The sequence below is a fragment of the Salmo salar genome, chromosome ssa15, assembly GCF_905237065.1.
Source record: "Salmo salar chromosome ssa15, Ssal_v3.1, whole genome shotgun sequence".
Taxonomy (NCBI): domain Eukaryota; kingdom Metazoa; phylum Chordata; class Actinopteri; order Salmoniformes; family Salmonidae; genus Salmo; species Salmo salar.
The window spans coordinates 81,176,017-81,190,114 of NC_059456.1; the positions used below are offsets into that span (position 1 = coordinate 81,176,017).

Below are 14,098 nucleotides of genomic sequence, written 5' to 3' on the forward strand. Positions count from 1 at the left end.
AATCTTTTATCTTGCACTTGAATCTTTTTTCACCCTCAAAATGGCACTCAAACACAATGTCGCAGTTGTTCCAACGCTTACATTTTTTTTTTTTACCTGTCTCCTCCCCATCATCTACACGTATTGAAGTGGATTTAACACGTGACATCAATAAGGGATCATAGTTTCACCTGGATTCACCTGGTCAGTCTATGTCATGGAAAAGAGTAGGTGTTCCTAATGTTTTGTACACTCAGTGTCTAACAGTGATGTGCGGAATGGCTTTTCGGAATGCACAACTCGTTGGTCCTTATCACGGATGGGCTATTGCAGCAGACGACCACACCGGGTTCCCGTCCTATTAGCAAAAAAAGAAGAATAAGCGGCTCCAGTGGGAACGCGATCAGCAACACTGGACAATTGAAGAGTAGAAAAACATTGCCTGGTCCGACGAATTCTGGTTCCTGTTACGTCATGCTGATGGCAGAGTCAGGATTTGGTGTAAGCGGCATGAGTACACGGCCCCATCCTGCCTGGAGTCAACAGTACAGGATGGTAGTGGTGGTGTAATGGTGTGGGGAATGTTTTCCTGGTGCACTTTAGGTCCCGTGATACCAATTGAGCAACATTTTAATGCCACACCTTATAGATTCTATGCCTTGAAGAATTCAGGCTGTTCTGGAGGCAAATGGAGGTCTGACCCGGTACTAGATGGGTTTACCTAATAAACTGGCCACTGAGTGTATATCATTATTGTGTGCCCTTATCTTACCTTACAACGAGCACATAGAGAAAGACTTGAGCTTAGTCATACAGTTTTGTTAAATCTAACACTTTATCCCTGAAAACCAATTAAATCATGAATCAAGATTGGATGAATGCATGCATCACTCTCAGAATGTCAGCAAGTTATTATAACTGATTTAGTTTTTATTCTGAGCACCATGGAGTTTGTGAGTAGATTTTTTTGTGTGTCTTAGAAAAACAGGTGGTAGAAATGCTGTGGTGGTAAAGATTCATGAATAAACCCCACTGACTTTTGTCATACAATCACAGATCATCAATATCTGGTGATCTAGGTCATTTGTGCATGTTGTGACACAGAAAAGGATACCAGAGAAATATTCTGAACAGTGAGGTTTTTCACCACTTTCTGACCTAAGAGAAGAAAAGAAACACATAATTGACATATGTAGAGATGTATTCACAGGCAAGGGTGAATAGGGAAAAAAACTGCCTGGGTCCAAATACAATTTTTTCAAATAGTTTATTACCTGTCCTTCCTTGATTGATCTTTCCTGGTTCAAAATATTAATAAACCAATAGAATAGTCCCAAAAACACAAACCCTGTCCATCTGTCACTCCATGCAGGCTCAAGCAAACACTCAAAGTATGTGAAAGATAATAGTATTTGAACCAAGCTCTGGTCTAAATAATACATTTGAATGTAGTTGATTGACCACTAGGGGGGGCCTGATGACTGGGAAATGCAGCTCCAGGTACAGCGTGTTGAGGGGGCTGTTGGAACAGAGGAAAGCTCGTCAGCACATTAGAAAAATACCCACATGTGGGACAACAGTAAAGTTGATATTGAATAGGAGCTCAATGGAGTTGTAGTGTGTAGAGTAAAGTTGATATTGAATAGGAGCTCATTGAAGTTTTAGTGTGTACAGTAATGTTGATATTGAATAGCTTCTCAATGGAGTTTTAGTTTGTACAGTACATTTTATATTGTATAGGATCTCCATGGATCTCCAGGATCTACATGTTGCTATAGTGTGTACAGTATCCTACCTGCAGGATGTGGCCTGGCGGACACGAAGCAAGGGATGACGTAGCGACAGTTTAGCTCAGGGAAGGAGTGCAGAAGGTAGGCCCTGCCTGCAGCGTACTCCTCTGACCTGGGAACAAACAACACAAACCTTCCTAACTATGGGCCCAATCCTAACCCTAAACATAAATAATTTTAGCTGACATGATTTGTGCAAAAATTCCGGCCAGTGCCTCTGTCATTATTTCAGAGAAGACAAAATACATTATTCACAAAACGGAAAAAAGTAAACGCACTAAACGCAGTGCAAGGTGGGAAGCAGATGGGTAAATGTAATGATGTCATATATATTTCCTTAGATTATGTTGCTTGCAATCAACCTCGGACGAAGTGTTTTACTTTTTAACATAGAAAAGCTTTGAGGAGGACATTTGCCTCATGATTAAGTAAACATTTGTGGTATGTTTTCACTGAAATGTCAATGAATGTATGCATGGTATCTTATATAAGTGAGTTGTGATAGTGTAGATGAGCCGTACCCTGACTGTATATCGGCTGGTTTAGGGTCTCTGAAGGGCTGTCTGTTTTGGGGCTCATGGACACCTTGGTGGACTTCCACAGGAACTGCACGACACGACAGGGTGAAGTCTATAGCAACCATGGGGAAAAACACAAATAAATAATAGTAATGCGGTGAAATGTACTTGATAGCGCTGAATTCAGCGACAGGACAAGGTGTAGGAAGGAACGAAACCTTGATTACCTGTTAATTCCAGATTTGCAGTTTAGCTGAAAGCTGTACCCTCATGCCTTTTTGGAGCTAAAGATCATATCCACCCCCAAGGTTTCTAATGGGAGGAGAGTGCCAAAGTTGTTGTTGTGCTCTAATGGGAGGAGAGTGCCAAAGTAATTTTTGGTCTGGACCTCTGTAAACTAGGAGGAGAAAAAAACTGCTCAACTGATTAGTGCTCAGGCTATCCAAATCCTATGTCATGACTTGCCAGTCCTCAGATGGAGATCAGGGATGCCAGCTAGACCCCCCCCCCCACCTCTCCTGGGGCTGTTGGCCAGTTTTATGATGGTCGTAAATACCTTCCCTTTGCCAAGCAGTATGGAGGGAGAGACCTTGGTAGAACAAAGGACCTTCTCCCACCAAAACTCCTACCTCCCCAAAATTGGAGAATTAAACAATATTTATATTTTTGAGAATGTGAAAATGTTAAGTGGAGACTAAAATAACCCTCATGTCGAATTCGTTTTGATGTTGTGACATCATGAAAGATGGTAGAACCACATAACTGTACCTCTGTTTGTCTACACTTCTCAATTATGAAGTTTGCATCTGAATGTTGTATAAAATTAATGATTAAGTATCAGAATACTTTTGAAAAGATAGAAATGGGTTTTTAGTCTTCTAAATGAGAAAATTATTTTTTCATGTAAAGTTCACCAAGTCAGTAACCACACCCACGTGAGCACAGAGTTTATGCAAAACGTAATGGAACGTCCTTTTCCCCCAAGTGTTTAAAAGGATGCACTGAAGAATGAACATATTAGACCAGAGAGCATGGAGCTGTAGCGACATGTTGAAATGGTTGAGAAATCTACCACTCTGCTAAATGGTTATAAACTCTGAAACTATCAATCACTACAGAAGAAGCAAATCCTAGATGTCGCGTTATTAGTCGGCAGCTGGAAATGTACGTAGCCTAGGATGAGAACACCATAACCTCTAAAGCATTCTAACGAGATTAACTCTGAGAATTACTGTACAGGGTATGTCAAAATATCCATTCTTACCACCACCATGACCAGAAGCTCTCCCTAAGGACATGGTGATCTCTGGTGGCTGAACCAGAGTCGTACACCCAACATCTCGGTGACCAAAGTATTTGGATGATCCAGGACAGCTCAATCGTAAATACATAAATTGCATTATTTTTTTTCCAAATGAGCGGTTATTAGAGTGCTTAAGATTTTGTATTTTTGTGAGCGTAGCTTCCCAATGTCCGATAGAGTAACTCCTTTGTCTCCCTTCCTCCCCCTCCTCTCTCTGAATTCGCTACTGTGTTATAACCAAACTGTCCTGTTTTGTTAGTCTTCTATAGACTATTTACTGTATAATGTTAGTGTGTATTTGTGTATTCTGTAACTGTTTAATTAGTTGGTAAATAAATCAATTGAGACAATTTGTGTATCGCTGATTCATCAATAAAGTAGGGTTCGTGCAGACTACAACAAATGACGACGTTCAGAATGACTGATGACGTAATAATACATTAACCTCTCTTGGGTAGGGGGCAGTATTTTCACAGCCGGATGAAAAACGTACCCAAATTAAACTGCCTACTACTCGGGCCCAGAAACTAGAATATGCATATTATTAGTAGATTTGGATAGAAAACACTCTGAGGTTTCTAAAACTGTTTGAATGATGTCTGTGATTATAACAGAACTCATATGGCAGGCAAAAACCTGAGAAAAATCCAACCAGGAAGTTGAAAATCTGAGGCTGTAGTTTTTTAAAAATTAATTCCCTTTCCAAACTACAGTGATTTAGGGGTCATTTTGCACTTCCTACGGCTTCCACTAGATGTCAACAGTCTTTAGAAAGTTGTTTGAGGCTTCTATGGTGAATTTTGAGGGAATAACAGCCGGTTCAAGCAGTGGACTGTCTGAGGTCATGTACTTACTTCATGCGCATGCACGCATGGCTAGCATTTTTTATTTTTCTTCTGTAATGAATACGCTATTGTCCGGTTGGAATATTATCAATTATTTATGTTAAAAACACACTAAGGATTGATTGTAAACATCGTTTGACATGTTTCTACAAACGGTAATGGAACTTTTGAGCTTATCGTCTATTGATTTGCGCTCCCGCATCGTGCCTTTGGAATAGTGTTCTGGCTGCGCCAACAAAACTGAGGTATTTGGACATAAATGATGGACTTTATCGAACAAATGAACATTTCTTGTGGAATTGGGAGTCCTGCGAGTGCATTCCGCCGAGAATCAGCAAAGGTAAGGAAAGATTTATAACACTAATTTAGAGTTTTGTTGATGCCATGACTTGGCGGGTAGCTGTATAGCTTGCATTGATGGCTGAGCTCTGTACTCAGAATATTGAACAATGTGCTTTCTCCGTAAATTTATTTTGAAATCTGACACAGCGGTTGCATTAAGAAGTAGTGTATCTATAATTCTTTAAATAATTGTTATATATTTTGTCAACGTTTCTGATGAGTATTTCTGTAAATTAATGTGCACATTCACCGGATGTTTTGGGAGGCAAACATTTTCTGAACATCACGCGCCAATGTAAAATGCTGTTTTTGGATATAAATATGAACTTGATCGAACAAAACATGCATGTATTGTGTAACATGATGTCCTATGAGTGTCATCTGATGAAGATCGTCAAAGGTTAGTGCTTAATTTTAGCTGTATTTCTGGTTTTTGTGACTCCTCTCCTTGCTAGGAAAATGGCTGTGTGGCTTTTCTTGTTTAGGTGGTGTCCTAACATAATCTAATGTTTTGCTTTTGCTGTAAAGCCTTTTTGAAATCGGACAATGTGGTTGCATTAAGGAGGAGTGTTTCCTTCTGATGGTTCATGATGCCGACCTGATTTAGCCAAGGTGGAATAGTGGACTATACTGTAGAGAGATACAAGCATTGAGTAGGAAATGAGGTCAAAGTTCAACCCATAGGGCTGCTGTAAGTCAGGGAGATGGAGGCCCGTACCTGAGGTACAGTATGCCCAGAAAGCCAAATTCCTGGGGCAGGAGGACAAGGTTCGTGAGGCGCATGTTGGTCTTCACTTATTCGTAGATGGAGCAGTGGCCAAAGTCTACCTCTGTCCAGTCAAAGCACAGGTTATGACTGCATGAACCATGACGGGAACAGGCCGCACCTGAAAGCCCAGTGAAGGGAAGTAATTGTTAGAGAGTATTTATGCTTTTTTCTGTTTATTTCTTTTCTATGTAAAATAATGGGTCCAAAAATAGAAGTCTATGGTCCAATATGTATGTGTACAATCCCAATAGGTGCACTTGATTACACCTGGCACAATAGAAACAATGACATTGTCCCAAAAGTGCAAACCCTGCACACAAGCTAAATCAAGTGCACATCCTAAAGTAATAGAATCAAAGCAAATCCATTTTTGATCCAGGTGGAACAATTAGTCAATTTGTTTATTCCAAACCAAATCCCTGTGCCATATGTTGTGCACAACTCCACTCAAAACAAACACAATCTGTTGTCCTGAGAGCAGCGTTCCTGTCCATGTAATAATAATGTCCTGTACCGTATCTGGGCGCGGCAGATTACCTTGTTTACCAGTCACGCGCCCCGCACCGGCGCTCTCCTGGCCAGAGAGGGCCAGGAGAGGGCCAGAGAGGGAAGCCTGGAGAGGAGGCAGGGCTCAAGGCTGGGGGCACAGCTTTTGGTCTCTGCAGGAGCATCCTGGTGGCCTGCTTTTGGCTCTGTGAGAACTTAATGCCTCCAAATCCTCTCCTCCCCAGTAAAGGGGTGTGGGTTTGGAAGGCGGGTGGAGGGGCATGTGGGACAGGGTGGGTAAGGTAATGATTTGGCTGAGGGGGAGTGTGACTGCTAGCCAGTTTGGGGGATTTGATGACTGGGTAACGCTGCTCAAATGTGCCATGAGTGTTGGGTCGGAGCCTGTTTTGTGTTTTTGATTTGAGTCTGTTGTGTGTGTGTGTGTGTGTGTGTGTGTGTGTGTGTGTGTGTGTGTGTGTGTGTGTGTGTGTGTGTGCGTGTGCGTGTGTGTGTAAGTGTGTGTAATAGGGGAGAACGACTGCCCCATCTCATTGAAGCCACAAAGTTCAAGGCCGACCGCGATACTACAGGCATTGTTTTCAGAAAATGAAAATCTTCGTGGACAATCTTCGTGTAAATAAATAAGAAAACCGAAGACAGTCATGGTACCAATCATTAATTCTATTACAACAGATGTATGTCCTTGAACGGATTATTTTAAAATCGCACACAGAAGAAGTTAGAAGGATAATTCAGATGCTACTGGCAGCCTGCAGTACACCGGTCGACCTTCAACTTGAGATACTCAATGAGAGGGCGCAGCACTGAGCTAGCCTTCAACATCACTTCCTCAAGTAGCTCAAACAGTGCATGTTATGTCTACATAAATTTCCACGCTAAACCCGACTTCCTTGGCTTCAAATGCGCTATTGAGTCTTCACATAGGAATTAATGGTGTCACGTGATCAATGGCTTTGTCTATTCAAATAGTCATTGGTGTGAAAGGAATTCAACAATCCCTGATAAATTGATAAAATGTTTGGTTTACTGTTTTCATACATCAATAGGTGGGTTGGTCTTTATTTGGGATATCCAGAATAATCCCTGCAGCATCACAAATAAGTGCCTGAAAATGATCCCCTTATGATTTCCAGTTGTAATATCTGATCAGCAATATACATGCGAAACACCCAGAATGTAAAGCTAAAATAGAGGGGAAACAACATGAAAAACTAAGATTCCTTAGTGGAATAACCTTTATGCTTGGCTCATTAGCACTCATGGAACAGCACAGGCCTTGGGGTGGTGGATCATTTTTGCTTGCTACCAATAAAATGGGTTACAACCTTCAGCGCCTTTGCCCTTCATGGGGACCTGCACGAGGCTTGCTACTTATGAATAAGTACCCAATGCTGCCTTTTGGATTGAGATGGGCTGTTGTCTTGTATGACACGGCACACTGTAGACTGTGGCCAGAATACAATCATTGCATATTGCAATTTTCCACAATGCAATCTCTAGAAGGCTGTTTTCGCAGTATTTGAGGCCAACTCCATCTCCCAAATTGCTTCCCTCTGTATCCCTGGCTGTGTCCCTTTTGGGGACATTTTCAACAGATATTATCAGTGGTAGTTGATTGATACAGATTGTGTAATTTTTGTGCCACAATTGAATTCTGGCCTGTAAATTTAGAGTGAATTAGTGCAACAAACCTGATCAACCACTTGCACTGTCAAGGGGACTTCCAGCACTCCTTTTCACTGTCAAAAAATGCCTTTGTATCCTCGGACATGGAACATCTAGGGGGGAAGAACAAAGTAGTGGGTATAAGAACACAGGAAATAATTATACATTAAAGGTAGACTCTGCAAAATGACACAATCATACACAATGGGGCAACCTTCTGCTTATAAACAACAGCAATCTATCAAGGTTGCCACTATTGGAAAGAGCCAATGGTAGCAGTCTTGTTAGATTGGAATTTTGTTGCTGATTTCGTTAAGTCGCCCCACTATGTATGATGTCATAATACAAAGTTTGCATCAACACATACAGTGGGGCCTGAAATGATTGACACCCTTGATAAAGATGAGCAAAATGAGTAAGAAAGTTTTTGTGAATCGTGAATAATGATGAGGGAGAAAGTTACAGAGGGTCAAAGATCATACTCCAAAGACATGCTAACCTCTCCCCATCACCAATAACAGGGGAGGTAAGCATGTCTTGGGGGGGTATCTTTGACCCTCTGTAACTTTCTCACTCCACATTATTCATGATGAATTCAAGATTATCCATAATCATGGTAGCATTCACATTAATGTAGAAGTATTTAGAAACATATTGTATTCTTATTTACAATAAAAGTGACTCCAAAATAACACAATCAATTATTTACCATACATTTCTATTGGGCACAAAATAATCTGAAACACAACCAAAACGAACTGCAAATGCATCCAACAAGTTTGTAGTGTCACAATTCAAACTTGATGTAGTCATTGTGTGCTAGGAATATGGAACCAAATACTACACTTTTGACCACTTCATTTATAAGGATCTTTAGGGGTGTCAACATTTTTTTTGACATACCTTTTTGAGAACACAAAAAAAACTTATTAAACAAAATATCTTTCACTGAGCAATTGTATTAGTATAAAATAACACAATTTCCCAAAATGTTTGAGCATATAAAATACAGTGCATTCGGAAAGTATTTAGAGCCCTTGACTTGACTTTTTCCACATTTTGTTATGTTATAGCCTTATTTTAAAATTGATTAGATAGTCCCCCCCCCCCTCATCAGTCTACACACAATACCCCATAATGACAAAGCAAAAACAGATTTTTGGATTTTTGAGCAAATTTATTAATAATAAGAAACTGAAATATTACATTTCCTTAAGTATTCAGACCCTTTACTCAGTACTTTGTTGCACCTTTGGCAGCGATTACAGCCTCGAGTCTTCTTGGGTATGACGCTACAATCTTGGCACACCTGTATTTGGGGAGTTTCTCCAATTCTTATCTGCAGATCTTCTCAAGCTCTGTCAGGTTGGATGGAGAGCGTCGCTGCACAGCTATTTTCAGGTCTCTCCAGAGATGTTAGATCGGATTCAAGTCTGGGCTCTGGCTGAGCCACTCAAGGACATTCAGAGACTTGTCCCGAAGCCACTCATGCGTTGTCTTGGCTGTGTGCTTAGGATCGTTGTCTTGTTGGAAGGTGAACCTTCGTCCCAGTCTGTGGTCCTGAGCGCTCTGAAGCAGGTTTTCATCAAGGATCTCTCTGTACTTTGCTCTGTTCATCTTTCCCTCGATCCTGACTAGTCTCCCAGTCCCTGCCACTGAAAAACATCCCCACAGCATGATGCTGCCACCACCATGCTTCACCATAGGGATGGTGCCAGGTTTCCTCCAGACGTGACGCTTGGCATTCAGGTCAATCTTGGTTTCATCAGACCAGAGAATCTTGTTTCTTATGTTCTAAGAGTCTTTTGGTGCCTTTTGGCAAACTCTAAGCGGGCTGTCATGTGCCTTTTACTTAGAAGTGGCTTCCGTCATGTGCCTTTTACTTAGGAGTGGCTTCCGCCACTTAACCATAAAGGCCTGATTGGTGAAGTGCTGCAGAGGGGGTTGTCCTTCTGGAAGGTTTTCCCATCTCTACAGAGGAACTCTGGAGGTCTGTCAGAGTGACCATTGGGTTCTTGGTCACCTCCCTGACGAAGGCCCTTTTCCCGAGATTGCTCAGTTTGGCCAGGTGACCAGCTCTAGGAAGAGTCTTGGTGGTTCCAAACTTCTTCTATTTAATAATGATGGAGACCACAGTGTTCTTGCGGACCTTCAATGCTGCAGAAATGTTTTGGTACCCTTCCCCAGATCTGTGCCTCGACACAATCCTGTCTCGGAGCTCTACGGACAATTCCTTCGACCTCATGGCTTGGTTTTTGCTCTGACATGCTCTGACTGTCTACCATGGGACCTTATATAGACAGGTGTGTGCCTTTCCAAATCATATCCAATCAATTTAATTTACTACAGGTGGACTCCAATATCAATTTAATTTACCACAGGTGGACTTCAATGAAGTTGTAGAAACATCTCAAGGATGATCAATGGAAACAGGATGCACCTGAGCTCAATTTCGAGTCTTATAGCAAAGGGTCTGAATTCTTATGTAAATAAGGTATTTAAAAAAAAAAAAAATTACATTTGCAAAAACTCCCCAAATACAGGTGTGCCAAGAGTGTAGCTGTCACGTCCTGGCCAGTATAAGGGTTAATTAGTATTGTAGTTTGGTCAGGACGTGGCAGAGGGTATTCGTTTTATGTGGTTCGGGGTGGTGTGTTTGTTAAAAGGGTGTTTGATTTAGTATTTCCGGGTTTTGGTTTATGTTTAGGTATTTCCATGTTTAGTCTAGTGTGTCTGGTTCTATGTTGAGTTAATTGGGGTTGGACTTCCAATTGAAGGCAGCTGTTTGGTGTTGCCTTTGATTGGAAGTCCTATATTAGTTGGGTGTGTTTGTCTGGTATTTTGTGGGTGATTGTTCTGTGTTTAGCCTAGTGCCTTACCAGACTGTCAGTTTGTCAATCGTTCGTGGTTTTTGTTTGTTGTTTTGTATTCATTTTGAAGTGAATAAATGTTCAAAATGAACAATCACATACCTGCTGCGTATTGGTCTACCTTTTCCGACGAGGATTTCGTTATATCGTCAGAAGACGAAGAAATCCCTGACAGTAGCGCCATACCCAAGAAGACTTGAGACTGTAATCGCTGCCAAAGGTGCTTCAACAAAGTACTGAGTAAAGGGTCTGAATACTTATGAAAATGTAATATTTCAGTTTTAATTAATAATACATTTGTCTCAAATCTAAAAATATGTTTTTGCTTTGTCATTATGGGACATTGTGTTTAGATTGATGAGGATTTTAATGTATTTAATCCATTTTAGAATAAGGCTGTAACAACAAAATGCACTGTAGCTCAGTATTTGAATTCTTTATTTTATACAGTCATTATTGCTCATCTTTATCAAGGGCGTCAATCATTTTAGACCCCACTGTATGTCCCAGCCCTCAACAAATAGGATAATGCTCAGTGCAAGGGATAGAGAGACCATGGTGGAAAACGTTCAGCGTTTCACTTTAAAACAGCACGACTATCCCCGTTTAGATCTGTAGAACCACTAGGGAATGCAAGAGAGCGCCATTGTTCTATCTGTGCTACTATTGGCTGTAGCCATGGTGATGTTGGGCATAAGTGCCCCTCAAAGAGGGCTCGCAGTTATACAGAGAGCTTATGTAAAGCACAATCTCCATCAATACCCCAGGTGGAGAACTGCTCCCATGAGAGGCACCATCTCTCTACTACTACGCAGCTAAGATTCTATTATCATGAAAACAATGGTCAGATGTCAATCCACAGTGAGGAGCACAATCCCAGCCCACTCCTGACTCCCCGCTCTCTCTGTTTGGAAATGTTGACATACTGTATAGCTAGCTAGCTAAGTGAATTAAATGTCACCAGCAACCTAACTTCATATTTGCTAGCTATCTTGATGTATTTATCATTGTAAAAAATAAACTCCAAATGCATTTGTAGGTAGCTAGCTAACAGCCATGGAGGAGGGTGAAAGGATAGCAGCCCCAACTGTCAAAGTGAGAGAATAGGCTATTCTAGATAGGGCAGGTGCTTTTGTGTAGTTCCAGTCCCTAGAAGTGAGGATGGAGATAATGCTAACAAAATATTCAGTGCAGTCTAATTTGAGTCTAAGTATTTTTCTTGTGATGTTTTCTGTCCTCAGATAGAGAGAGCTATGAAAGTGTGTCTGCAGATGAAAAGGTACCAATGAAGAACAGTGGTTCTCAGTGCTGGTCCTGGCGAATCAAAGGGGTGCACATTAGCACTACACAGCAGATTCAAATGATCAACTCATCATCAAGCTTCAAGTGGTATTTCTGTATTAATTTTTGATGCTATCCTTGATATGATCCTGCTGGTGTCACATGCTACACATGTGGGTGCACATGCATCTATCTATCCAATGTTATCATGGTTTGTTATAAGAGATTATGCTTTAGTGATCCACAATGACCTGGTGATGTAAAAGTCTAATAATGAAATGATCTTCCTACAGATTCCTTGCAACTGGAGATTCCTTCAAAACGATTACCTACAGTTACCGTGTAAAGCACTGCACAGTTGGGTGACCAGGGCCATCTGGGACTGCCTCCTGGGGGAATTCAGGCCTGTGAAGGCTACGTGTGTCCTGCATAACTTCATGAGGATAGAGGACCAGGAGGGGATCTGCAGCTCACCGCCATGTGCCAGAGGAGAGGCCTGCTGCTCTGCAGGATGCTTCACGGATGGGGACCAAGGCAGCATGGGAGGCAAACCGTGTGCGGGAGATTTTCACCTCCTACTTCTTCAAAGAGGGTGCTGTTCCCTGGGAACACCATAAACTACACTATGCACAACCAAAGGCTCTTTTAAGACCCATCCACATTGCAATAAGAGTATTCTTCCATTTACTTAGCTATGTCTACTGCAGTTATTACAGTCCCAGTTTCTCTCCCTTTGATTTCTACTTCTCAGGTGAGGGTGCTGTTTAGGTAAGGTTGATGTCTGTATAAGAGTCACCCATATTGAACACATTTAGAGCAATTAGACACCCTATAACCCACAACTACACACTTGTGTATCAATTTGATTAATGGTTTGTGTTGTGCAGTAAGCAGGCTCAGGTATTTAACTGTGTCTTCTTCCACCTTCAAAGAATAGGCAAGAGGACCAACCATGGAGAATAGTAAGACACTTAATTATTTATATTTATAGAACTACACTATATTGTTTGTCTTCGTGTGTCTGTGCATGTTTTTCTGCAGTCACTTAGTGTGGACACCAGGTGAGGCCACACACACAGATTACTCTTGAACACTGTCTCTTCAACTACCTTCTTTTCTCAATAACAGTCTCTCTCCTTCCCTTCATCACTTCTCCCGAAATCCTTTAGGTTATATCAGCTGTGTCGGTGAACCCCTCCCACATCTGAACTGGCTACATAGAGGGCATAGCATGATCAGAGGTGAAAGGTCTCTTGGTCAGGTCAACAGGAAGTATTATTAAAACCTCTTAAGGATCCACCCCTTTTTTAACATTTTCCTCAAAAATGACATACCCAAATCTAACTGCCTGTAGCTTAGGACCTGAAGCAAGGATATGCATATTCTTGATACCATTTGAAAGGAAACACTTTGTAGTTTGTGGAAATTTGAAATTAATGTAGGAGAATATACATTAGATCTGGTAAAAGATAATACAAAGAAAAAACCAAGCATAATTTTTTTTGGTACCATCATCTTTGAAATGCAAGAGAAAGGCCATAATGCAATATTCCAGCCCAGGCGCAATTTTGATTTTGGCCACTAGATGGCAGGAGTGTATGTGCACAGTTTTAGACTGATCCAATGAACCATTGCATTTCTGTTCAAAATGCTGTATCTAGACTGCCCAAATGTGCCTAATTGGTTTATTAATAACTTTAAAGTTCATAACTGTGCACTCTCCTCAAACAATAGAATGTTATTCTTTCACTGTAATAGCTACTGTAAATTGGACAGTGCAGTTAGATTAACAAGCATTTAAACTTTCTGCCAATATCAGATATGTCTATGTCCTGGGAAATGCTCTTGTTACTTACAACCTCATGCTAATCACATTTGCGCACATTAGCTCAAACGTATCGCGGGTGGGACATCATTCTGTAGAGATCATTAATCTTGAGGATACCCTAGGATAGGGGGCGCCACAGCGCATTTTGAAAAAAAATCGTTCCCATTTTCAACGGCCTACTAATCAAACTCAGAAGCTAGGGCATGCATATACTTATTATATATGGATAGAAAACACTCTAAAGTTTCTAAAACTGTTTGAATGGTGTCTGTGAGTATAACAGAACTCAAATGGCAGTCAAAACCCAGAGACCGATTGAAACAGGAAGTGGAATTCTGAATTGTGGACTCGACTTCTCATCTTTCCTTATTAATCACACCGTTAACAATGGTTCAGTGAGC

The 14,098-nt window shown here is 41.1% G+C and overlaps 1 long non-coding RNA gene across 1 annotated transcript; it reads right to left on the minus strand.

Annotated features, from left to right (window-relative positions):
* Positions 1-1,238: 1,238 nt before the first annotated feature.
* On the minus strand, positions 1,239-7,982 carry LOC106572309 (uncharacterized). Its single transcript, XR_001321095.2, has 6 exons — positions 7,745-7,982; positions 5,496-5,664; positions 2,515-2,599; positions 2,291-2,399; positions 1,775-1,881; positions 1,239-1,498 (listed from the first exon to the last, which is right to left on the minus strand). It is a non-coding gene; the product is annotated as an uncharacterized lncRNA (long non-coding RNA).
* Between the last annotated feature and the right edge of the window lie 6,116 nt (positions 7,983-14,098).